Here is a 25322-nt window from a genome sequence, read left to right as displayed (position 1 = left end):
AACAATTAAAGTACTTTAAATAAAAACAGGTCCAACAATTAGATAATCTAAATTTAAAAAAACAATTCACAGAAGGCATTATCAGATTCTCAACTGAGTCACCAGTGCCTATAAATAGAGGAAACATAGTTGTGTGGTACTTTGTTGTGTGGTACTCTGTCGACATGGTATAGGGCAGGGGTGGCCAAACTTGCTTAACGTAAGAGCCACATAGAATAATCAACAGATATTTGAGAAACACAAGGCATGAACGTCAAATGTTTGAGAGCCGCAAGCTGGAAGGAAGGAAGGTAGAAAGAAAGAAAATAGATGGAGAGAGAAGTTGAAAGAAAGCAACTTTAAATGCATTCTCCAAGCTGCCAGTCAACGGGGTGGTGGGTTTCGAGAGCCACATGGGGCTCCCAAGCCACAGTTCGGCCACCCTTGGTATAGGGGACTGGACTAGGTTCAAGCCCCCTCTTTGCCACGGAAGATGACTTTCTTGCAGCAGTCTAACCCACTGTACAAGATTGTTGTAATGGAGAAGAGGAGAATGATGTTGTAAGCTGCCTTGGGCCCCTGCTGGGGAGGAAAGAGACTGTGTGTATACATATCCAAATAAAGAATAATAAATCTGTCAAACTCAATGAGACAGCAGCCTGAAGTAGTCTTTTTCCCCTGGGCTGGAAAACCTGGAGGAGATGGGAAGAGATTATTCATGGCAGTTAGGTAGATGGCTTCAGGCCCTGAGCCAGCTGTGATCTCCCCTTTCCCCTCCCCTCCTCTTCTCCTCTCTAATGCCAACCCAGCCTGATGACAGATGCTGAACTCGGCTGCCTTCCCAGCGTGCAAAGAACCCCGCGTTCAGGAGTCAATATTTACCAGAGGTTGCCAAGTACAACATAGAAAAGTTAAAATCGGCTTGCCCTGCGAGTGGTGGAGGCATTCCGGTGGTGGGGGGCACCCCTTGTGGAAGCCATTTCGCTTCCAAAGGGAATATTTACAGTGAGATCACCCAGCGCTCGCAGTTAAGCGCCTTATGAAACCTCACAAGCTACAAAAGTACCTTTTACAGGCCTCTGCAGGGCCAAGCATCTTGAAGTCTTTATTTTTTCTTCTCCTGGCATACAGCTTACTGCAGCCCGGACAGGATCCTGTGTCGATAAAATGAACCAGCTTTTAAAGCACATTTTCTAGTGGGCCACCAGCTTAAGACCCGCACATAACTTCCCATGATGCACTGCCAGCTACACTACTCCTTTCTTTCAGACCCCTGCAAGTTGTCTTTGTGTTCTTTGAAACTCCAGTGTCGAGCTGCCGCAGCTGAGAGACTTGAGACTGGATGGGGCAGGCAGGCTCAGCCAAGGGTCACATGTAAAGGGAAACTGGTGTGGTTGCAGTGGTGAGACCAGGAGATCCAGGTTCAAATGCTCACATGAAGTTCACTGGGTCATGTTTGCTTTTTCTTTACCTGATGCACCGTTAGGGTTGCCAATTCCCAGGTGGGGGCATGGGATCCCCCGGTTTGAAGGCCCTCCCCCCTTTCAAGATCATCAGAAAGCGGAGGGGTGGGGAGGGAAATGTCTGCTGGGCACTCCATTATTCCCTATGGAGACCGATTCCCATAGGGTATAATAGATAATTGATCTGTGGGTATCTGAGGCTCTGGGTGGCTGTTTTTTGAGGTAGATGCATAGCATCCAGTGCCTCTCCTCAAAACATCCTCCAAGTTTCAAAAGGATTGGACTAGAGAGTCTGATTCTATGAGCTCCCAAACAAGGTGCCCCTATCCTTCATTATTTCCAGTGGAGGGAAGGCATTCAAAAAGTGTGTGGTTCCTTTACATGTGATGGCCAGAACTCCCTTTGGAGTTCAATTATGCTTCTCACAACCTTGCTCCTGGCTCCACCCCCAATGTCTCCTGGCTCCACCTCCAAAGTCCCCAGATATTTCTTGAATTAGACCTGGCAACCCTACCTACAGTGCAGGTTACGAGGATAGATGGGGAGGAAAAAAACCTGGATGCCACCCTGAATTTGTTGGAAGCTGGATGGGGTAAAAAGTGTACTAATGAATGAGAAGAAGCCCATGGAGAGGGGCTGGGTGCAGCAAGGCCCCAGAAATCAAAGTGGACACCGTGAGGGAAGGCAGGGAGAAGGGATCATCTGGAAAGCATCCAAATTAACCAAGTGACAGGGTTGCCCAAAATACCCTGGCTGCAAAAAAAGACAAAGAAGTGGGTTCTAGATAAAATCAAGTCTGGATTCTCCCTAAAAGCTAAAACGATTCAACTGAGGCTATCGTACTTTGGTCACATGATGAGAAGACAAGGGTCATTGAAAAAAGGCAACGATGCTAGGAAAAGTTGGAGGCTGCAAGAAAAGAGCCCATGTGAGATAGATTGAGTCAATAATAATAATAAGACCACAGATTTATGGCTGACCCAAGGAAATTCCAGCAGGTGTAGGTGAAGGAGTGGGGAATCAAACCCGGTTCTCCCAGATAAAAGTCCATGCACTTAACCACTACACCAAACTGGTTCTCAATAAAGGAAGCCGTGGCCTGGATTTGCAAGACCTGAGTGAGGCTCCTCATTGTGGAGCTCATTAATTCATGGGGTTGCCATAGGCTGGAAGTGACTTGACAGCATTTAACATACATACACAAGGTTCTCAGCGCTGGATAGTAAAATTCCTGTTTCAGGAAGGAAGAAGTCTTAATGGGATATAATTGCCACAGAGTCCACACTCTGAAGCTGCCATTCTATCCAGGGGAACTGCCATCTGCAGATCAGTTGTGATTCTGGGAGATTTGCAAGCCCCATCTGGAGGGTGACAGCAGGTGGTGTGGCGTCGGAGCCTTCTAAGATGGACGCCTAGAGTACTTGCTCCGATTCCCTCTTTTACCTCAGCTCATCTAACTCACACAAACCAATATATCACCTCTCATAAACATCAACTGAAAAGTCCACAACAACCCCTGCAAATAATAAGGGGATCAAGGACTTCTTTACAATAAAAACTCCAGCGACAACTCAGAACATGGACTTGAGGAGCGAAGACGAAATGGCGGCTGAGGGAACAACTGCTTTCTTGCCCACTCCCGTTCCTAATGAGATGACCCTAGAAATGACGTTAGCAATTTTAAAAAGAAAATAACAGATAACATGTCAGCAATAATCAAACCTCTGACAGATCAGTTTGTCTCATTTCGAATCGTGCTCGAAAATGTAAGTAAAGCTGTGGGTAGTGCAAGGGAAATCAGGCTGGCTTTACAGGAAGATGTAAAAACACTGAAGGCTGAAAATATTACTCTTAAAGAGAAAGTACTCTCGCTAGAATCCTCTTCACGCCGTTCCAATTTGAAATTTAGGGGTTTTAAAGAGGACTTCAATAATAATCCAGACCTCTCAAGCTTTATTGCAGAATGGCTAGCAAATGTATTAGATCTGGATATCGCTCCTTATATTTCTGCTGCCTGCCGCCTTGGTTCCCCCTCATGAGCAGCAGTCAGAGGCCCAAGAGACATATTAGCAACCATTCCAGATCAGAGGGTCAGACAAAAAATACTTGAGTTAGCAAATTCCATTACTTTCTCTCAACTGATCTTCCTGAACATCTAGCAAGATCCAACAGTACCTCAATTTAGGCGAACACTGATAACTAACATGATGATAGCAGCAAAAACCCTAATTGCTTCAAAATGGAAATCACCTCAAGTTCCATCAATCTCCAGCTGGTTATCCAAGGTTTGGGACATTCTCATAGTAGTAGAAAAAATTACAGATCATATCCAACAATTACAGATCATATCCAACAATTACAGATCATATCAAACTCAGATAACGATAACTCGAAATTCACAGAGAAATGGTTTCCTTTTATTGAGTTCATTACAGCAAATGACATTCAACCACACAAACCACTTATAAGTTTTTAATATTTTCCTTCAGTTGTGTTTTTTGTTTCTTTTCTATTTACTAACACTTTTTCATTTCTCTTTTTTTCTACCTTCCTTTTCTTTTACTGTGCTAGTCGTGGATCGCACCTAATTATTACCAGATAGTAAATTTTGGAATAACCTGTAACAGTTTGCATAAAAAATATTTATGAATTCTTTTCATAGCAATGCATAATTAATAGTTTAATGATAATATGGGTTCAATTAGATTAACTGTGTTTTGATACAGGAATTATTGTCTTAATCTTAATTTTGTTTTCATCTTGACCTCTCTGCTTGGATAGAAAATGGTCTACATATCTAGATACATCTTTATAACTTAAAATCCTTACTCGATATTTTATTGTATGCATGTAAGTATTTATGCTTGTTTACAACCTGATTCCATAAGTTTAAATTGTATATGAATATTAATATTGATATTAACTTGTCTTTTTTAAAAAAATTCAATAACAAATATAAAGAGAATGGAGGGTGACAGCACTACCAAGTGACTACCCCTAACAGAAGAGGAGCAGCAGCTGGTCCCAGAGGTTATGTAGGGAAGGAGTGATTAATTAAAAAAGGTCACCCGCTGAGAATATCTTGTTAGTTGGCTTCAAAGTGCTGTGACCTGCCTCTTCCGATTTTTGTTTTTTAAATGGAGCAACTGGAACGTGAGAGCAGCGTAAGGTGAGTGGGAAATTGGTCTCAGAGCGGTTTACAATCTCCTCCCCTTCCTCTCCCCACAACGGGGGAGGTAGGTGGGGGCTGAAAGAACTCTCAACTGCTCTTGAGAGAACAGCTCTGAGAGAACTTGTGACTAACCCAAGGTCACTCAGCAGCTGCATGTGGAGGAGTGGGGAATCAAACCTAGTTCTCCAGATTAGACTCCATTGCACTTAACTACACCAAAAGATGTGATTGATTCATGCAGTTGCAACACCTACATAGATATAGAGCCACCTGGCTTGGTAGATGACCACTCTTGGGACAGCCCTTCCCCTAAGGCCCAGCCAGCTGCCTCTCTTTGCTTTCCTCTTGCTCCAACTGCGATTTAAAACAGGTAGAGATTAATTAGCAAAACAGTGAGGTCACCAGCTTTGGCTGCCAGCCAGGCTTTGAGTAACACACTTTCTTCCTCTTATCTTTTTCCTGACAGAACATTAAGTAGAGCAGCCAAGAATGATGAGAAATAGAAGGCTCCAGAGTCTCCAGATAACAATTCGAGGTGCTCTGGAATTTCCCAGATGGCAAAGGGGTCACAGAATGTTGCCAACCTCTAGGTGGGGCCTGTAGATCTCCCAGAAATACAGTTGATCCCCAGAAATCAGTTCTGCTGGAGAAAATGGCAGCTTTGGAGGGTGGATTATATGGAATCATATCCCTGCTGAGGTCTTTCCCATCCCAAAATGCCACTTTCCCCAGTCTCTACCCTATGGCTGCCAACTTGTGGTTGGGAAATATGTGGAGACTGGGATGCAGCCTGAGGAAGGTGTGGTTTGGGGAGGGGATGGAACTCAGTGGGGTTTAAATCCATAGAGTCCAACCTCCAAGGCAGCCATTTTCTCCAGAAGGACTTTTCTCTGAAGTCTGGAGATCTGATATAATTTCAGGAGATCTCCAGCCCCAGCCTGGAGGTTAGCAAAATATCCAGGAATTTTCCAACCTGAAGTTGGCCACCCATAGTTTGTGGCAATTTGTCTTGGAATTGTTGGCTGAGTGAGCTGGCAGAAGACAACCCCACCTCCCAAAAAAGGGCAGTTTGAAATCAACTGGCTATCGTCCTGCCTGGCGTAGCAAAAAGAGCTCAGCTCTTTGAGTGACAGTTTGTCACTCAATTGTTTACAAAAAGCTTATTCAGAAAACAAAGACCACCACAGATGGACTGACTGAAAAACTGGGCCATCCAAAGCACAGGCCTTGAAAAGGGGGACTGTGCCCTCTGAGAAAAGGGGATATCTGGCCTTTCAAAGATAGGTCAAAACCGTGCTGGAGTAAGCTTAACCACAACAGCAAGCCACTGGGTACCATGGGGGCCATTCGGGTCAGCTCACTCCTGGTCACTAGTGACCATTCAAGGAGACAACCCAGTGGGCATGGCTTTTCCTAGGCCCCCCTCCCCCCACACAAACCCATGGATACCACTGGTTCCTCTTACTAGTGTGATTGTGCTGCTAGATTGGTACAAAAGAGAACCCAGTCTTTCTTGGTGCGCATGCCAAGATAATGACTTCAGCTGGCATACACTGAGAAAGGGCAGGGAGTGAGTCTGTTGCCTTGCCAGGTGGGAGCTTGGACCATGGCCCAGATGACAATCAGCCACCGGGCTAAGCTCTTCATCATACTTAATCTACACAGAGGGGCGCATTCCTGCAGCCGAGAGTGCCTATTTTTAGCCCAGCAGGCCAAGATGACCACGAAAGATGGAGAAGACATCCCTGCCAATGTTTGCAGCACTCCAAACTCAAAGTTGCAATGAAATAAAGGAATTAGTAGCAAAACGCAAACAATAGCAAGTTGGGCTCCCGGATGAGAAGACCAGCGGTGACCACAAAACACTGGAAAGAAAGCAGCAGCAGTGAGTCTGTTGCCTTGCAGTGTTTGATGCTGACTTAACTGATATGCCCCATTTTGCCAACCCTAAATGGTGCATGCCTTGCAGAAGATTATTGCCTTTTCCCTAACCCCAGCCAAGCTATCCATCTGGGGACAGATCAATCACTCAACAAAGATCAGAGGCTGAGGAGAACACCTGACTGATCTTTGCAGGATCAACAACCGACAGGTAATGTCAGGTAGCGGAGATATAAAATTTATAAAGGACACAGACAAACACAATTAAAGATTTTTTTAAATTAAAAGATTAGCACTCTTACAATATTTTGTTTATTTAACAGTTTCTGATCACTGACACCTCTTGCTCTGAATTATTGCATCAAAATCTGGAGACAATGTCTGTGCTGTAGCAATCTTGAGTATGATGTTTAGGTGTTGTTCAGGTGTTGTCTGTAAGTTGCAAATCTACTTTTGATTACAGAAATTTCATGGTCAATGCTTTGAGCCTAAGACCCAGGGGAAAACATGAAATGGCTGGGCATTGCAAGCTTTTGTGCATACGTTGCTTCATGTGCTGGTCAGCCAATGGAGAAAATAAAGGCTTTGCTCTGTAGCTCCTGTGGGACTGAGAAAGCCTGGCCAAGCAAACTGCGATGTGGAAGGAAGCAAGAGAGAAAGAAGGCAGCAGATGACAGTGAGATGCTCACGGGCCTGATAGGAACCCTCTGGGGGCCTGATCCGGCCCTTGGGCTGCATTTTTGATACCCCTACTCTAGGGCATTATATCCTACTGAAGGCCTTCCTTTCCCCAAATCTCACCCTCCTCAGGCTCCATCCCCAAATCTCCAGGTATTTCCCAACCCAGACCTGGCAGCCCTCGCCGGCCCTGCTCTGATTGATCACAGCACTCAACCTGTATTTTCTTTTCCAAACTCACAAAGATCAGCACAGCACAAAGAGGATGTGAGCAGGTATCCTAGTCAGGGGTAATAATATCTTCCTTTATTCTTCCTTAGGCACAGAGAACAGAGTTGGCGCACTGGGGGAATGCGCCAATGCTCCTTCTGGCAATATGCAAGAGGAGAATGTTGGTTGACGGTGCCTGGCTCCAGAGTTACATTTTCCATAGCTCCACCTCACTTTCTCATGGCCTCACTGACGTGCTTTATCTGGTTGGAAGACCAGGAGCTTATCTTCAGTGGGAATTGCTGCCTCCCAGAGTCAGGCTCCGCTTGTCTTTTTACGTGTAATGGAAACAAGCATTTGGCTGTCCTGGAAGTGTATATTTCCTGTGCAAGTTATGGGGCAGCCAGCATTATAACGGGCTTCAGAGAACACATGAGTGTTGGCTTGCATTTCAGACCATGGGCAAAGCTTAGCTTCTGTGTCTCAAGCTGCTGTTAAAAAGCACAGGGGAAGAGTCAGGCTGAAAAGGTTGCAATAGTTATTCGAAGTTTACTTTAATTAGAGCCAGGATTTAGCTCCAGAATTTGCTTTTGTAGACTGGTGTCACCTCTGGTTGCTAGTCCCCAGGGGGCGGTGGCTGGAGATCTCCTGGGGAACTGGTCTCCAGGCTACAGAGATCAGTTCCCCAGAAGAAAATGGCTGCTTTGGGAGGGGGACTCTACAGTGTTATGGCCCATTGAGGCTCTCCCCTCCTCAAACCCCATCTTCCCCAGGCTCCACTCCCAAACTCTTAAGACATTCCCAAGTGCAAAGCTGCCAACCCTACAACTCACAACTCAGCTTTGAAACCTGGGGTATGGCAATAAGGAAAACAGGGCTCCTAGCCATGTTTAGACTGCGTGTGTAGTAGGGTTGCCAGCCTCCAGATGGGGCCTGGAGATCGCCCACTTTTGCAACTGATCTCCAGCTGACTGAAATCAGCCCCCATGGAGCAAATGGCTGCTTGGACTCTGTGGCATTGTATCATGCTGAGGCCCTCCCCTCCCTAAATCTGCCCTCTCCCGGATCCACCCCAAAGTCTTCAGGGATTTTGCAACACAGACCTAGCAACCCTAATGTGTAACAGTTACTACACATCTGAAACTGGAAAGAAAAGAATACTCACAATGAATTTATACTTACGCTGTTTTTCACAGAAAGAGACTGGCAGGACTACATAGACAGCAGACCAACAGGTTCCGGAACATGTCTTACTTGATATAGGTGCAAATAAGCACATCCTTTGACGTGCCTCCTCTCTGCTGGGGCTTTGGAGTGCTTCCTGCAGTTTGCAAGCTTAATCATCATCCCATGGGCAGCAGTAGCCCTAATGGAGCATGCCTGCACATCCTGGGACAAGGCAGATGCAACATGCATCATGGCAGCAGGATCAGTAGGCTTGCTGGGGCATAACTGCACATCCTGGGAGAAGACAGATGCAATGTGCATGGGGACAGCAACAGTCCTGATGGTGCACACGTGCATATTCCTGCAAGGAGACAAATGTGACTTGCATGGTGGTTGCGGTGGCAGCCCCACTGGGGCGCATGCACACTCCTGGCAGAAGACATATATAAAGCATATGGCAATGGAAGCAGCCAGGGCTCCCCCCCCCCTTTTTTTTTAAGCAGGAACACACAGGAATGAAGTTCTAGCTATCTTGGTGTCGGGGGTGTGGCCTAATATGCAGATGAGTTCCTGCTGGGCTTTTTCTACCGAAAAGCCATGTGTGGAACAATGGTGATGTCAGAGGGTGTGGCCTAATATGCAAATGAGTCCCTTCTGGGCTTTTCCTACAAAAGAGCCATGTGTGGAACTATGGTGATGTCAGGAGGTGTGGCTTAATATGGAAATGAGTTCTTGCTGGGCTTTTTCTACAAAAAAGCCTCATGTGAAACAATAGTGATGTTGGGGTGTGGCTTAATATGGAAATGAGTTCCTGCTGGACGTTTTCTTTAAAAAACAAACCTGGCAGCAGCCTTGCTGGAGTCTGGTTGCTCGTCATGGGAGAAGACTGAGGTAATGGGTATGGAGAGACTGAGTCAATCTGGAAGCATCCTCAGTTCAAAATGTACCATTCCCTCCCTAGGGTACAATTTCTACCCCCCCCCCCCCCATCCGTCTTTGCACAGCACTGTCAGGCTGCTGCCGATTATGTGACGAGTCGAGAACTTCCTTTCTCCCTAATCACTCGAGCAGCTTTGTACGAACCCTGCCCCCCCAACTTTCACAGATAGTTAAGATGATGACAAATAAACAGATGAACTGATCAGTTCTGACAGCTTTCCTGAAGTGGTAGGGAGAGGAAGAGGGAGCAAACAATGCTGGATTTGGGGACTGCGTGTGCATGTCGGTTCAGTGAACACATCCCAAGCTCCTTGCATGGCCCAGGGTCAGGCTGTGAGCTGCCTTTCAGACTTTTAGTGGTCCAAATTGCGGCTGAGGGAGTTCGGTTGGCCACAACCAGATGGAAAAGGCCCAGAACTGTAACCACTCCACTGCTGATTTGCATAAACCTTCTCTTCTTTGGGTGCTGCGTGCATACGTATGAATGTGAAATTTTTTAAATGCAGTAATTTGGAAACAAGCTTTCATCCAGACTAACATTCTTCTCTATATCGGAGAAAACAGGGTCTGTTTGCAGAGCACTGATTGGTTGGTACTTGCAACATCACCAACCCTTTTACTCTTGTCCCCAGAGCAGTTTTCAGCATCTTAAAAATCGCTTCGTGTGTTTTAAATAGGGCGGTGAGCAAACATTCAGCCCAATAAACTTAGATTTCTAAAGGTGGCTTGCAGCACAGCTGCGTGGATTTAAGAAAGGTGATGGGAACCAGTGTTTGAATTGCTGGTGCATGCCTCTGTCAAACAGACCGCAAAGTCAGCAGAAATTGCATTGCACCCACTGAGCGAAAGATGTCAAGCCCTGTTTTATTCACTCTTTAATAAACACTCAAGAGGACTGCAGTGTTTCTAGCCAAAAAGCTGGAGTAACGATCACTGGTTTGCAGATTAACTTGTGTGTGTGTGTGTGTGTGTGTGTGTGTGTGTGTGTCCAAACAAACCCAGCGATAAAAGCAGGACAAAAATCTTCCGTTGCAGGAGGGAATCTCTGCGGGAAATCTGCCTCTGCAACTGTTTCCCATGCTTTTGGCGCAGTCTGCCACCGAGGATCTTCAGATCCCGGATGGGATATTTCTTTACATGGCCCAGCTCCAAGGATATTACTTTTGCCATTGATTTGCGCCATGATGTGGCTTGCACTCTTCTGAATGCTGTAGTCTGCAGCACAGAACTAAAAATATCCATGAGAAGTAAACTCCCAAATGGTTGCTGGTTACAGCTGTGTGAGTCCCAGAAGGTGCCTGTGAATCATGTTTTCCTTCAAGACCAGGGCCGTTCGGAGACACTTTGGATCTTGTTCTTTATCAAGCTGGTCCCTCTTTGTGTGCCCCCTCCCCCTCCCTAGGGAGGAGGCTATTTCCACTCCATGCTGCTGAGAACCAGATTAAAAAGAAAGAAGAAACATGAAACAGCTTCCGCATGGATTTGTGAAACTGACTTAGAGCTGCTGCAGTCCTCCGAAGCCTCTCTAGGGCTTTGTCTAGTGATTCTCTCGGGCATTTCTGCTAAGGAGCCTGAGAGCAGAACAAGGGCAGGACAGTGCAAGTAAATGAACACCACTCGGCTACTCAGACTTTTAAGGTTGTGTGTGGAGGAGGGCAGTCCAAACCCCCAGAATGCAACAACTGTGATAAAATCAAAATGTTATTTAAACATTATAAACAGAAAAGGGATGAAAGAACACTCTGCAGCAGGAAATGTTTGGTCTCTGGTGCCTTGAGTCTATGGGAGGTGTCTGACAAATCCTGAACAGCATCTCCAAGGGAAAGGGCAAAAAGACGCTCTGCTAGGGATTCTCTTGTCTGTTTATAAGATCACAAAAGAAGCCTTACTGGACCTGACAGCTGCTTCAGCATCATCTTTATAGCACTGGACAATCCGGAAGGTTCTGTGATGCCCACATGCAAGGGCCTTTCTCTGTTGCTTCTGTTAGGGATAGACTGTCTCTGAACATGCAGGTTCCATTTAGCCATCATGGCTAAAAATATGTGGACTGATCTCCCCCCCCCCACCTCTTTAAATTATCTCTGCTAATACCATCATCGCCACACCCTGTTTTGTATCCATGTAGTTCACAAATTAGACCTCCATCATATGATTTTTCCCCCTCCCCATATGGAGATAATATTTGCTTGAGCAGATCAATTTTCGGAATCTAAGGGCTTTTCTGCATGCTCGACTTCTTCCTGATTTTCATAGGAGTTGATCCACAAGCATTGGAATTGATTTGGGCATAGTTGTTTTGCTGCTGCACATCTGACTGTGTATTTTCACAATTGTGGAGTCAGTTTTTCTTCTTCCACACATGCCTTCAATAATGAGGATTTTCAAGGGAGGGGGCTGTTGTCACTGGTGGCATCACAGCACCCCTCCCCCCTTTAAAAACAGGGCTAACATTTCAATATAGCCCTAGAGCATTGTGACAATAGGCTTAGTAGCTTCTCTGAATCACTATTTTTAATTAAAACTAATTTCTAGCTCCTTTTCTCCTTGAGATATGCCTTTCCCCTTATATCTCTACAAGGAAATGAGCTATGGACATACTTAAAAAAAAAAAAGCTGGGGAGTTAGAGAACCTCCTAAGCCTATTGTTACAATTCTCCAGGGCTATATTTAAATGTTAGTGCCATTTTGAAAAAGAGAAGAAAAAGCTGACTTGAGAATTGGCTTTCAGAAAAACATCAGAGTAAAAGTGGTCTTAAAGGACCTGGTGGTGTGTGTGTGTGTGGGGGGGTGAGAAATGGGGGGGGGGGCCTCACAGTGAAAACTAATGGCACAAAAAGACAAAAATTGAAAAAGATTTGACGGACCAGGGGTCTGACTCAGTGCAAGCTACCTCCAAATGTACATATGTAGAAGGATACATATGCACATACATGGTGTTCAGTTTTCTTGGGTGTTTGTTGAACAAACTGATAAGAGCAGGGCTTTTTTTGAGCAGGATACTGGAGTGAGCCAATAGGAGTAACACAGTTCCGGCTAGCTTGCTGCCAGGGTGTGTGACTTAATATGCAAATGAGTTCCTGATGGGCGTTTTCTACAAAAAAAAGCCCTGTGTGGAGCAATTGTGGTGTCAGGGGATGTGGCCTGATATGCAAATGAGTTCCTGCTGAACCTTTTCTACAAAAAAAGTCTTGGATAAGTGCAAAAATCCCATGGAGTCAGAGAACAGGTATTGAGGGACAACTCTTTGCCACTTGAGGAGAATCCCAGTGCATAAGAATGAAAATGAGGGGGAAATGAGTGACACGTAAAGTCAAGCAAGAACATGACAGTGTCCCACAAAGGCTCAGCAAGACAACATTGCCATTAAAGAGATGTGGGACAAAGGAAGTGTGGGACTCCCAAGGCCAGATGGTGATGTTGGAGATGCAAGGGGTACTGTGAGCCTGACCGGAGGTCACTGTAAACCATATATTGCTTGCTACCAGGATGCTAAATGGAAGCCATTAGGGCTAATCCAGGTGGCTTATTGGAAAACAGCTGAAGTTTGGGTAGGCTTGTAGCCAAGGGCCTTTGCTGATTGCAAGTGCAACAACTGACAGGCAATGTTTCTGAGCCATCTGTGCTTGGTACTGACTGAGCCGCTGATGGCTGAATAACAACAGAGCACCCAGACAGCCTTTGAGTCATGCGGGTGAGAAACAGCAGCAGACACAAGGAGAGAAGATAGGCAGCCGGCCAAATGCCTAAGCAAGAAAGGGTAAAGATGGCATTCTAAAAGGGATGGTGCTTGTTATGTGTTTGCTGTGTTATGTATTGCATCTAACTGGGTTCTTGTTGCCTGAGCATGAGACAGGCACTCCTTGCAAACCAGGATCCTGAAGCCTGGAAGAACTGGCCAATCAGGATGCTAGGCATGTAACAACTTGTAACAAAGAGATACAAACAAAGGGTTCTGGAGTGAGCCAATAGCAGTAACTATTGCCTGCTAGTGGAGCATTTTAAACTTGGCCACAGTGTATATAATGAGTGCTGCCTGTGCTGTGTTGTTTCTTCTTTCAATCAAGTGTTCTTGGTTGATTAAGAGTTCTCTGAACTCACTTTATTTCAGTGTTGTTTTTATGACAGGACTCTCATTCTGAGCACAGAGTGTTCTTCTAATGATTATCTCACTTCCCAGTCAACGCTCCAGAGCAGGCTAAAGCCTCACCAGAGGTCTCTCCACCGTGCTCACCATTGCAGACATGTCAGTAGTTTACAGAGCCGGTCCCAGTCCCGTGCACAGAATCCCTGCATTCCCTCATCGTAGAAGACAGTATGGTTCTGCATTCCATTTTCAGGAAGACGTGCACTCTTACCTGGGAGAGCTGGTATGCACAAGCGACAAAGTCAGAACAAGAAAGAAAGCAGGGCTGTGGAACGGCACAACACATAAGCAATGTTGCCTATTGTGTTTTGGGGATCACACAATAATGCACTTTTAGGGAAGCAAATGGTGGCTCAACACCTTGGGAAGCATTGCGCATTCAAGTTTCATTTATTTACTTTGTAGCCAGCCTTTCTTGCTGAGACACTAGGCAGATTACAAAATATAAAACAATACCATTATGCAGCATAAGACATCTGGTAAACAATGTAATCGGAATAGGATTACAAAACATGCAAAACCGATATTGTCTTCAGGGATCATTTCGTAGAAAAAGATGTGCTGGAGCTCATTAGCACAACTCATTTGCATATGCCACACACCCCTGGCATCACTGGAAGGTGTACTAAATTATATCAGCTCAGCATCTACCTTCAAATGCTTCTTGAATTACAATTGTCATACTAAAACCTTATTCCCATCATACTTTTCAAATTACTTTATCCTGTGTGGCCACAGTGGCATGATGAAGATTTCCATCTGTCTGCATTATATGTTTTGGTTATCCCCCCCTCCTTTTTTTGGTGGGGAAAATATTAGAAAGGTTGTCAAATCTTAAGAGTTCAGCAAAATTCTCACGGGGGTGGGGGAGGTGTTGTTGAATAATGGAGCCCAGAAGCAAGTATTTTGTGCATGTGTGTGAGGAGGGGGGGATAAGAAGAAAGGGCACAATAAAATTTAGAGGTTTCAGAGCTCCACTCCTGTGAGCTCCTGCCCAAAATGAGGCCTGGTTGTCTTGAAATGCCTCAAGAGAGGCCAGCTTCACCAAGGCCTCCCAATACAGCCACAGAATAGAGGTGTGAACCAAGCCTTCCATCTGCGATCCAGCAAAAAGCCTTGGAATTCCATCACCGGCCCTTCAGTTGGATTTTCAGGCCTTTCTTCAGAAAGGTTTGACAATCCAGTTCCAAGCGCTGGCACAGAAAACACAGAATTTCCTCTCTCTGCTCTGGGCTTCTGCTCTTTTTCCAGCTCCACCTGACAACCTCCGATTCTCTTACAGTGGAGTCCCCATCAGAGCCTCAAGTGCCTGGTATGCCTGGGGGAGAGCAAGAAGCTGGTGGTTGTTGCCATGGCTACAAACTTTGTTTCCCCAATATTGACTCCAGGCAACAGCAGGGGCCGGCCACCCTCTTTTCAGCAAAACTGTTATCCGACCAGGGGCTTGACAGCATTCCTGGGGTGGCTCCCATTCTTTCCAGATCAAAGTTCTAGCTGTTTGCAGTGTTAAGGCAATATGACACTCCCGTGGCAGGGAGATGGAGGGAGGGGAGGGAGGAGGAGGCCAGCTGGCTTGGCGAGGGGACACGGGGCTTTTGTCATCTGTCTTCAGAGCTTGCGGAAGAAGTAGGAAGCGCAACTGCTTCCCCAACATCCCTCCATCAAGCACAGCTTCCTCAGCGTCTGCTCCATCTCTCAAAAGGACTTTTTACTAGCTAATTTCTGCAGGGCTCTCCCTTTTAGGCAGTGCCTTGACTCCCCAGGGCCGGATCTAGGGGGGACAGAGGGGGGTGCTTGCCCCGGGTGCTGACGGAGGGGGGGCACCAAATTGGGTATGGAGTCCATTGTATTCTATGGGACCATAAGATAGAATGGTCCATAAGGGGGCGCCATTTTTTAATCCCCCCCTCAAAAAACATGTAGATCCAGTCCTGCTCCCTCTGTCCACCTCTTTGGGAACCTAGGTGGTTTCCACATGGGAAAAGGCTTGTGTGGTTTCCCCAGGGCAGGTGCCAATGCAGTGCAGTTGCAATGGGCTTTCACATTAGTTTTCTCTGTCATATTCCTGCCCCAGTCCCCAGCAGTGACCATCCTTCCTCCTCTAGATCAATGGTCCCCAACCCCCAGGCTGTGGACCAGTCCCAATCCGTGGCCTGTTAGCAATCGGGCAGCGGAGTGAGACAGAGACCTTCACCTACTCATTTAAAGACTCCCATGGGGGGCAGGGATGAGGTATGGGCGTGGGGGCAGTCTGGGGCAGCAAAAACCCTAGCATCCCCACCTCCACTGGTCCATGGAAATATTGTCTTCCACAAAACTAGTCCTTGGTGCCGAAAAGGTTGGGGACCACTCCTCTAGATCACTGGGTCTTTTCCATTTTATTTAATTGTCAGTTTCATAGCATTATGCTAACATACCATTACAACAATAAATGTAACAATTATGTGAATTCCCAGCTTTGCTTTGAAAAAGTGAATCTAGCCCCTTCCATTGCAGAGACATGCCTTTCCCCTTATATCTCCACATGGTTTTGGAAGAGTGCAGCGGAAAGCCTACATCAAGGATCAGATCAGTACTATGGTCATCTTGGAAGGTTCTGCTTCAGGTGCCCCTGCTTTCTGAGGTTGGATGAGCGGCAACCCAGGAACGGGCTTTTTCAGACATAGCACCAAAACTCTGGAGGTTCCTCTGTGTCCTTTTGTTGCCATCTCCCACCAATGGGTGAAGACTTTTTTGTTTAGTTTGGCATTCCCTCCGTGATACCTTCTTTCTGACCAAGTGCTGGCACGGGAAACACTGCTTTTTTTGTTGTTTATGTCTTCATACGTATTTTAGCACTGTTTCAATGATGTGCATTGGGGGTTGTAATGGTTTTAAAATGGGATTTTATTATTTCGTAGTTGACTTAGTGGCACTTGTAAGGGCAGAAAGGTAGGATATAAATTTTGTAAAAACCAACCAACCAACTAACTAACCAACAAATAAATAGTCAAGGAACCCCAAGAAAAACCCATTCTACAGCTGTATTCAGTGGGTTTCCAGAGAGTTTGAGTGAAATTAGCTACCAACATTCATTTTATTCAATTAATTTTTTAAATCCTCTTTTAGAATTGAAATATTGCCTTGGGAGCAACCTGTAAAAGAGAAATGTAGCCTCAAAATCAACAGTGGGGCTTGACTTTTGGAGGCCTCATTCACCCCCTGCACCACTGAAGGGGGGGGGCAGCCCGCCCTCCAGACCCATGATTCATCTTCCCTTATGGCCACATACAGGCTTGATCACACTCACATTGCTTTCAGGAGTAGGGTGCCAGGGATAAACTTCAACTGGTAAATATTTAAAAACTCAGTCAGTCATGTAAGCAGAAAAAACCAAGATGTTTCTGTAAAGGTCAGCTCTGTGTCCTTTTCTTCCCCGTCAGTTTTTTGAGAGTTGGTAGCAAAGAGAGTAAAACAGCACAACTGAAAAGAGAGGAGGTGTCTGGATGGGACTATCGCTTTGCTGGCTTTTGGGTGATATGTGGGGAGAGGTGAAGGAACGAAGCATCCAGTCAGATAAGATAAACAGTCTCAATTTTGTCCTGACCTGACTCTTCACCAGGCTCACTTTCTAAATTGATCTCTAGCTCTGCCATGATAACAGTTTGTTTCCATGATGAGAAACTAAATATCGTAGTAGTAAACACCGTTCTGTCAAAGGCACAATTTTGAACAAGCAAAGGGGGAAAGAGGACAAAGAGAATGGCCAAAACCAGCCTTCTTAGAACACCTTCCAGTTTCCCTCAGTTGTAGGTGGATGCAGGATACTGCTGTAAAATGGGAAAGAAAGCTGGCTGAGAGGACAAATGGATCCGGGAGAAGCTCCTCCTCTGAGAGAAAAAAGGTTTCTGAGGTAAATTATTTTGAAGGGAACCTCTCATGCAGAAAAATGACTCTTGGCTATCTTTCTCATGTAGTTTCATGTCAGATTGCTAAACGGAAGGCAAATGGGGAAAAATCTCTGGATTGCATGGGAACGGCGCAGGCAGTTGATCCAAATACTGGACAAACAGGTTTTCTGGCTGTGATCTTGCAAATATTAGGCCCCCTTAAACACTGTGGGAGAGCTGCTTTGATATTGCATTGTTCTATGCCACTGAGGTGCATGCATGAGCAACTCTGGGTCACAATTCCATGGAAAAGACCCACATTATCACTCCTGCTCATGCAATCAGAGTGCACACATATATAACACAGTTTGGGTCCAGTGTCACCTTTATGGCCAACAAAGTTTAATTCTGGGTATAACTGTTTGTGTACATGCACACTTCATCAAATGGTATCTTCATCAATCTAATGAGGCGTGCCTGCACACAAAAGCTTATATCCAGTATTAAAGGTGCCACTGGGCTCCAATTTTGTTCTATTGCTTCAGGCCAACATGGCCACCCATCTGAATCTATACACATATATGTCACACAACTGTGCCAAAATTCCTCTTAGGCTGCTGAACATATATGTGAAAAGCATCTCAGCCCTACCCAACCAATGGGACTTAAAGCGTTCCATTGGTTTCAGTGGGAGTTTAGTGATCATGATAGTCTTTAGTTGGCTCAGACTCTCTGACTTTGTGCTTTCCACCACCGAGCCTGGTTGGAATTTGCTCCCCTCTGGCATTCCTTCTAGGGGTCCCTCCTCCTTCTCTCAGCTCCTTCATCCACATTTGGAGTGTGTGCTGGGGCTCTCTCGGCATTCCATAAAACACTCCAGCTGTCATGATAGGACATTCTCAGGGGTTCTTCTGGTGTCTATTAGGTCTCCAGTTGATAGTGGTTTTCCTGCCTGATAACACACAGATAGCCACACTCCTCAAGTGGCCTGACCAATTCTCTGGCACATTCCTGAGGCGAGATATAAGAATTCTTGGCATGGTGATAGTGACACATATTACCTCTTTGGTCTCCTTGTTCCTCTCTCTTTCCCTTCTTACCTGGTCTTATTCTCTCATCCACCACCTCCCTCCCCCTAATGCCTCCCCTTCAGATTATTTGTCTATCAGGAGGGCTTGCAGTATAGCAGGGGTGGCCAATGGTTGCTCTCCAGATGTTTTTTTTGCCTACAACTCCCATCAGCCCCAGCCAGCATGGCCAATGGCTGGGGCTGATGGGAGTTGTAGGCAAAAAACATCTGGAGAGCTACCGTTGACCACCCCTGCAGTATAGTCCTACAGCCAGCTGTGCTTGCATTTGGAGGGACTCATCCTGTATGGAAAAGCTGCAAAAGTCTTTCAAGTGTCATGACTTCCTGCAGTCACATAAAGGGAATTGGAGTTCATTTGCTGTCTGAACTGGAAGCCCTGTTTCCTAATCTCATTGTAGTTGCTGACTTTTTTTCTTCTTCATGGCAGGACTTTTGAACCGCTGCAGGATGGACATAATGTGGCAGCTGCATTTTTCCTGGGCTACAGATGCAGCAATAGGAAAAGCTCCACCTGCTGAATAGTTTCTCGTTATGCAGGTATGAATGGCACAAAAGCTATGCTGCAAAAAAAAACACTGGCAACCCCAGATGTTCAGGTGTGTGATGGAAGCAACAGGTGGCATTTTTCAGGGCTGAAGGTGTTACGCTTTATGATGCTCAGAGGCATTTATCACAAGACCCACGGCTGGGTCCCAGGAGTTCCATAGTGGGCAAAGGACACTCTTTTCAGCTTGGACAACTGAGGGAGCAGAATCATCCAAGCCAGTCTTATGAGCTCTGTTGGTCAGATCAACTAAGTCCAGCGCCTTGTTTTCTACAGCGGCTGATTTGATGCAGCCTGAATGCCTATAAGTGAGGCACGGAGACCTAATCTCTTCTTTTATTGCCCAATTGAGCATGGAGGTCCCATTTAGTCATCCTGGAAAATGCCTTGTGCAATGCCTTTTCATGTGCTCACATCCACCAAAGAACTGACCTATATCAGTACATGGTTGCACAAACTGCTTTTTCAAGAAGAGGGATATTGGTTTCCCCTAATCCAGGTCAGGCGAGGGAGGGGCCGGCAGCTATTCCTGGCTTCCTGAGCCCATCTGTCTGTGTCAAACGGAACTCGTGTTGTGACTTGGTACCACCAGACCAGTTACACAGATGTGAAAAACTATCCTTTGTGGGCCGAGGGGTTGTGGTCAGTTTGTTTCTCACTTATCACACAGGTCTTCTTTGAGGCCAGAAGAGTCTTCATGAAGGAGGTCCAGGAAGGACGCCCAGAACAGTGCTGAGAAACTCTGTCCCATCCAACGTTGGGTAGCAAAAGCCATTAAATAAAGTTGAATTACATGCAGAACAAACTGATCCAAATGCCCTGGCAAGGCCTAAAATGTTTGGGTCACTCAACAACTGCAAACTTCCACCCTTCTTTTCAAAATATATACAGCACCTGCCATCTGTTTGCTGTATCTTCCCCTCCATAATTTTAATCACAAATCAGAATGCGTGGGGCCGTGACTCCTTGCTACAGCATCTGCTCGCCGTGCAGAAGGTTCTGGGTTCAACTTGCAGCATTTCCAGGTAAAAGGGTCAGGTGATGGGGGATGGGAAAATCCTCTACCTGAGACTCTGGACGGCTGCTGCCAGTCAAAGTAGGCAGTATCGACTTTGATGGATCAGTGGTCTAGAATCAGTAGCCTTCCTTGCATCCTGCATGGACCTGGAGATATCCCACAATTATGACTGCTCTCCAGACTGCAGAGATCAGTTCTGCAGAAAACTCTGCTTTGGAGGGTGGACTCTATGGCATTATACCCTGATGAGGCCCCTCCCCTCCCCAAACCCTGCCCTCCCCAGACTCCACCCCCCAAATCTCCAGGAATTTCCTAACACAGATATGTCAATCCTAAGGATTTCGGAGAGGCCATGGAGGTGGGGAGAGAGGGGAGGGGAGTGCACTGGGAGCTTCTAGGCAGAGGAAAACCTGATAGGGAAGACTCATGAAAGCTCACGTTGAAAGAGATGTTGTTATTCTTGACGATGATGCCATTGGACTTTTATTTTGCTATGACAGACTCACACGGCTACCCCCATTGCAATGTGCAAGGGAGGTGGCATGCTGAAGAAATTGGTATGGGGGCAGGGGAGTGCGAGTGGGGAACACAAGGCCTTCAAAGCCTTTCTCTGGCAGAGAGCAGGGAAATGTCAGGGCAAGGAACTGAAGGCCAGCTGTGGCTTCTTGGAACTTAATGGACTCAATTTTCTTTAAAGACTCATCAGCAAAGACAAGCCAGCTCACAGCTTGAAATGCCAAATGACCCACAGTGAGGAGTTAAATGAGGAGGTGACATTTCCACTGGCCGATCCTTTCCCTCTCCAGAAAGATCACTGAAAACATTTCAGTGGGGAGGGGAGAGAAAATCAGAGACAAATGTTTCCTAACCCAGAGCTCAGAAACCTGGAAAGGAGCCAAGAATATAAAGCACAGTGTCAACAAATGGGAGATCCGTGGCTTGCAGCAATTGCCTGCTTGACATACCCACTGCTCGAAAATGGGGGAATGGGGAATCCAGAGCTGCTTTGACAGGAATAGAATCGAGGTTGGTTTTTTTAAAGAGGCAAATGCAATTTTGGGCTGTATTAACAGAAGTATAATTTCTGGATCACCTGAAGTGATGGTATCACTTTGTTCTGGTAAGACCTCACCTGAAGTATTCAGTTTTGGACACCACATTTTAAGGATATAGACAAGCTGGAAGAGGTCCAGAGGAGATAGATCCAAGTGGGCAGCTGTGTTGGTCTGAAGCAGTAGAACAAAGTAAGAGTCAAGTTGCACCTTTATGACCAACAAAGATTTATTCAGAATGTAAGCTTTTGTGTGCTCTAAGCACACTTCATCAGATGAGGAATCAGGTACAATGAGCAGAACTACCAATAGCTAGTAGGCAGTGGTTTAGAATGCAAAATGGTACAAATTTAAGATCCAATGACAGAATAGTAAAATTAACAAATTTGATCTGGGTAACATGAGGGCGACAAAGATGGTGAGGGCTCTGAAGACCGACCTATGAAGAAAGGTTGAAGGATCTGGGCATGTTTAGCCTGGAGAGGAGGTAGCTGAGAGGTGATATGATCAACGTCTTCAAGTACTTGAAGGACTGTCGTATAGAGGATGGTGGGGAATTGTTTTCTGTTGCCCCAGAAGGTAGGACCAGAACCAACAGGCTGAAATGAAATCAGAAGAGTTTCCGGCTCAACATTAGGAAGAACTTCCTGACAATTAGAGTGGTTCCTCAATGGAACAGGCTTCCTCAGGAGGTGGTGGGCTCTCCTTCCTTGGAGGTTTTTAGACAGAGGCTAGACGGCCATCTTGACAACAATGCTGATCCTGTGAATTTAGGGGGAGAGATATTTGTGAATTTCCGACATTGTGCAGGGGGTTGGACTAGATGACTCTGGGGTCCCTTCCAACTCTATGATTCTATGATACTAGATAATAAGGCTGCTCAATATGGCAACATTTTCCATATTGCTTTCCACACCAGTGCAAATGGAGAGGCAAGCACATTGCAATGGAGCTTTCAGATGTGTGGGTTTTCTGTACGTTCTTCTGTCTTCTTTTCTGACTTTTCCTTTTGTTGTTGTGGTGACTATACATCCTGAAATACAAATGACATTCTACATGAGTGTGGTCAAGTGTTGCTCAAGTAAGGTTTTACATGCAGCCATGGCTCCACTAGTCAGTCTCTCAGGCAGTGTTCCACATGCCTGTGCTGTCCGCTTGATCACATGGGTGCATGAGAGCAGGACCACGAGTTCAGGCGACACAGGAGTACATTTACTTGCTTTTCTTCCATCAGCCACTAGATGACGCATAGATACTTTTAGCAGGGGTGGCCAGGCCACACTTGCTTTAACGTAAGAACCACACAGAATAAATGACATATGTTTAAGAGCCACAAGACATGAATGTCCAGGGCTTTTTCTGAGCAGGAATGCGGTTCTGTCTGGCCTGGTGCCGGGGTGTGGCCTAATATGCAAATTACTCCCCGTTGGGCTTTTTCTACCAAAAAGCCCTATGTGAAACAATGGCGATATCAGGGGGTGTGGTCTAATATGCAAATGAGTTCCTGCTGGGCTTGTTCTACAAACAAAGCCCTGTGAATGTCAAATGTTTGAGAGCCACAATACATGAGCATTTGATGTTTGAGATCCAGAAGGAAGGAAAGCAAATAGATGGGGAGAGAGAGGGAGGGAGGAGAAGAGGGAGATGCAAAGAAAGCAACTTTAAATGCATCATCCAAGCCACTATCTGGCTTGGCGAAGTGATTTAAAGAGAGAAATGCCTTCCCCAAGCCAGCCAATGAGACAGCGGGGGCTTCAAGAGCTGCACAATATGTGTGAAAGAACCACATGTAACTCCTGAGCCGCAGTCTGGCCACCCCTGCTTTTAGTAATCCCTGGGGAGCAGGCAAGAGCACATACAGCCAATTCTGGCCTGTTGCTCACTGGCTGATTTGTTGTCCAGAAGCCACTGTGCTTTGAGGTCTTGGCGGTATGCCTCTTCCTCTTTTTCCAAGACATGAGCAATTTTCCCCAACGCCTTTCTTGTGGCTTCCAAGGAATGTAGAACTTTGTTCCTTGGATGCTTCTGACACAGGTGCAAGTTTGATATCTGCTTGGCAGGCATGTACCCTGATCCATGCAGCACTGACCACTGTAGAAAAAGGTTCTGAAAACGGTCAGCCAGGAGTAGACACTGCAAAATGGAACAATCGCAACAAGCAGTTCTGCAAACCCCAAAATGCTGCACTGTGCCCAGGCGGTGAGCAATTTACACACTCTGTGCAACTACTGTTGCTACAGCATGTCACTGAAATATTACTTCCCCATAAACTCAATATCCACCTCCAGCTCTCTCTTCCAATGCCATTCCATCCCTTCAGCTGCTCCCTCCTTAAAAAGGCAAAAAGAAAGCAGGATAGAAAGGGCACACTGGGCAACAGAACTAACCCTGGAAATAATTTCCAGAGTGGCTCAACCCATGCCCATGATCAGGTTGAAACTAGAGATCCTCTGTAGATCTAAGGGTGCAGAACAAATTTCTAACCTCTGGCCTCACATGCCTTTTTATCCAAGTCAAATACAAGATGCATCTGGAAATCACACATACAAATTATAGTCACAACTATTGTTTGCTTTTATATATACTTTTACAAATATACTGACATTCACCTTAGGCATCCACTATGCCATATTTCTAACCTGTACAACGGATTAATAAAGATCAGGATGCAAGTAAAGCTTGTGTGCTGTGGGCAGGGCCGGCCTTGTCACTAGGTAAACTAGACAATTGCCTAGGGCGCCAGCCTTCTGGGGGGACCAAATTGGGGCCCCCATGTGACTCCGTGATGTTATCAGTGTGTGTGTGTGTGTCAGAAGTTAGCCTTGCCTAGGGTGCCAGGCAGTCTAGGGCAGGCCCTGGGTGTGGGTTAACATTTTACAATTTAAGAACGTTAAGAGAAGCCATGCAATGAGTGCATTGGTAACACACTGATGCCCTGCAGCAACGTGACTGACGCAAAACTCAAACACAGCCTTGCATGGTCAAGTCTGTACCCACCACTTGGACTAGACGACCCTTGAGGTCCCTTCCACCTCTATTGTTTCTGTGTTCACTTCAAAATTTTTCCAGCAGTCGTTTGAAGTTTCATATCCAACCATGTTTCTTATGAAATACTAGTTTAATAAAAACCAGTTTCGTTGTGTGTAAGACAAGAGAGAGATTGCTGTTGCATGTCAGGAGGTTTTCAGGCAAAGGCTGATTAACTGATGCACTCCGGCCATGATAGAGCCAGATCAAAACAGGGGTCTCAGCAGGCTGCAGAAGGGCTACAGGAGCTACACCGGCACCATGTTAACCACACGAGCCATCAACATCTTGAAACCATGGATCCTCTTAAAAGCTTCTATATGGTGTTCATCCTTTCTAATGTGTACCTTCTGCATTGGGAGCATCATGCATTTCTTCTTGACCTTCCATCTTGGGGATCTTATCAGAGGGGTCCTGGAAAGAATGGGCACCTTCAGTATTGCAGGTTGTCTTTGTGAAGAGATCCCCTGTGTGGCGCTTTCGACATGCTCTGATGCCTGCCGATAAAGGCAGAGGGATTCACACTGCTGCACATTACTTACAGAGGCACCATGACGCCCTCATCCTCCAGACAGAGGACCCTGTTCAGTGCCTCAAAGCAGTTGTTCTGGCCTGTTCACCTCCTGAATGGTAATTGCCATCCGCACACTTCTTGTAGCCTCTGTGCAGGGTTTGCGTTTTTTTCATCCACATCCTGATCGATGGTGGCAACCCACACATTTCTTATTATCACCTCTGCACATTGTTTCCCTGGCATTGCTTCCAGTTCCAGTCCCATGCATTTCCTTGGCTACCCAACCGGCTAAAAGTCGGATGGCAGAGGAGACACAAACCACGTCCTCTTCCCCAGAGCCCAATAAACCTCCCTGCCTCTTGATCAGTCCAGGGAAGGTTTTTTTTTGGGGGGGGGGCGGGGGCGGAAGACTTCAGAACATAAGAGAAGTTATGCAATGAGTAAATGGGCAACACACTGATGTCCCGCAGCAACGTGGCTGACACAAAACTCAAACACAGCTTTGCAGGGTCAAGTCTGTACCCACTACTTGGACTAGATGATCCTTGTTTGCATTCCGATTCTCATCCCAC

At 46.0% G+C, this 25322-nt stretch overlaps 1 protein-coding gene across 1 annotated transcript in view; it reads left to right on the top strand.

The window, feature by feature from the left end:
- The window catches only part of TXNDC17 (thioredoxin domain containing 17), a 324677-nt gene that overhangs the window by 165853 nt on the left and 133502 nt on the right, over positions 1-25322 (top strand). The gene's annotated exons all lie outside the window — the stretch shown is intronic.

This window comes from Heteronotia binoei, chromosome 18 (genome assembly GCF_032191835.1).
Source record: "Heteronotia binoei isolate CCM8104 ecotype False Entrance Well chromosome 18, APGP_CSIRO_Hbin_v1, whole genome shotgun sequence".
Taxonomy (NCBI): Eukaryota; Metazoa; Chordata; class Lepidosauria; order Squamata; family Gekkonidae; genus Heteronotia; species Heteronotia binoei.
The sequence above is the reverse complement of the archived record's forward strand: the minus strand, read 5'-3'. Positions and strand labels throughout refer to the sequence as shown.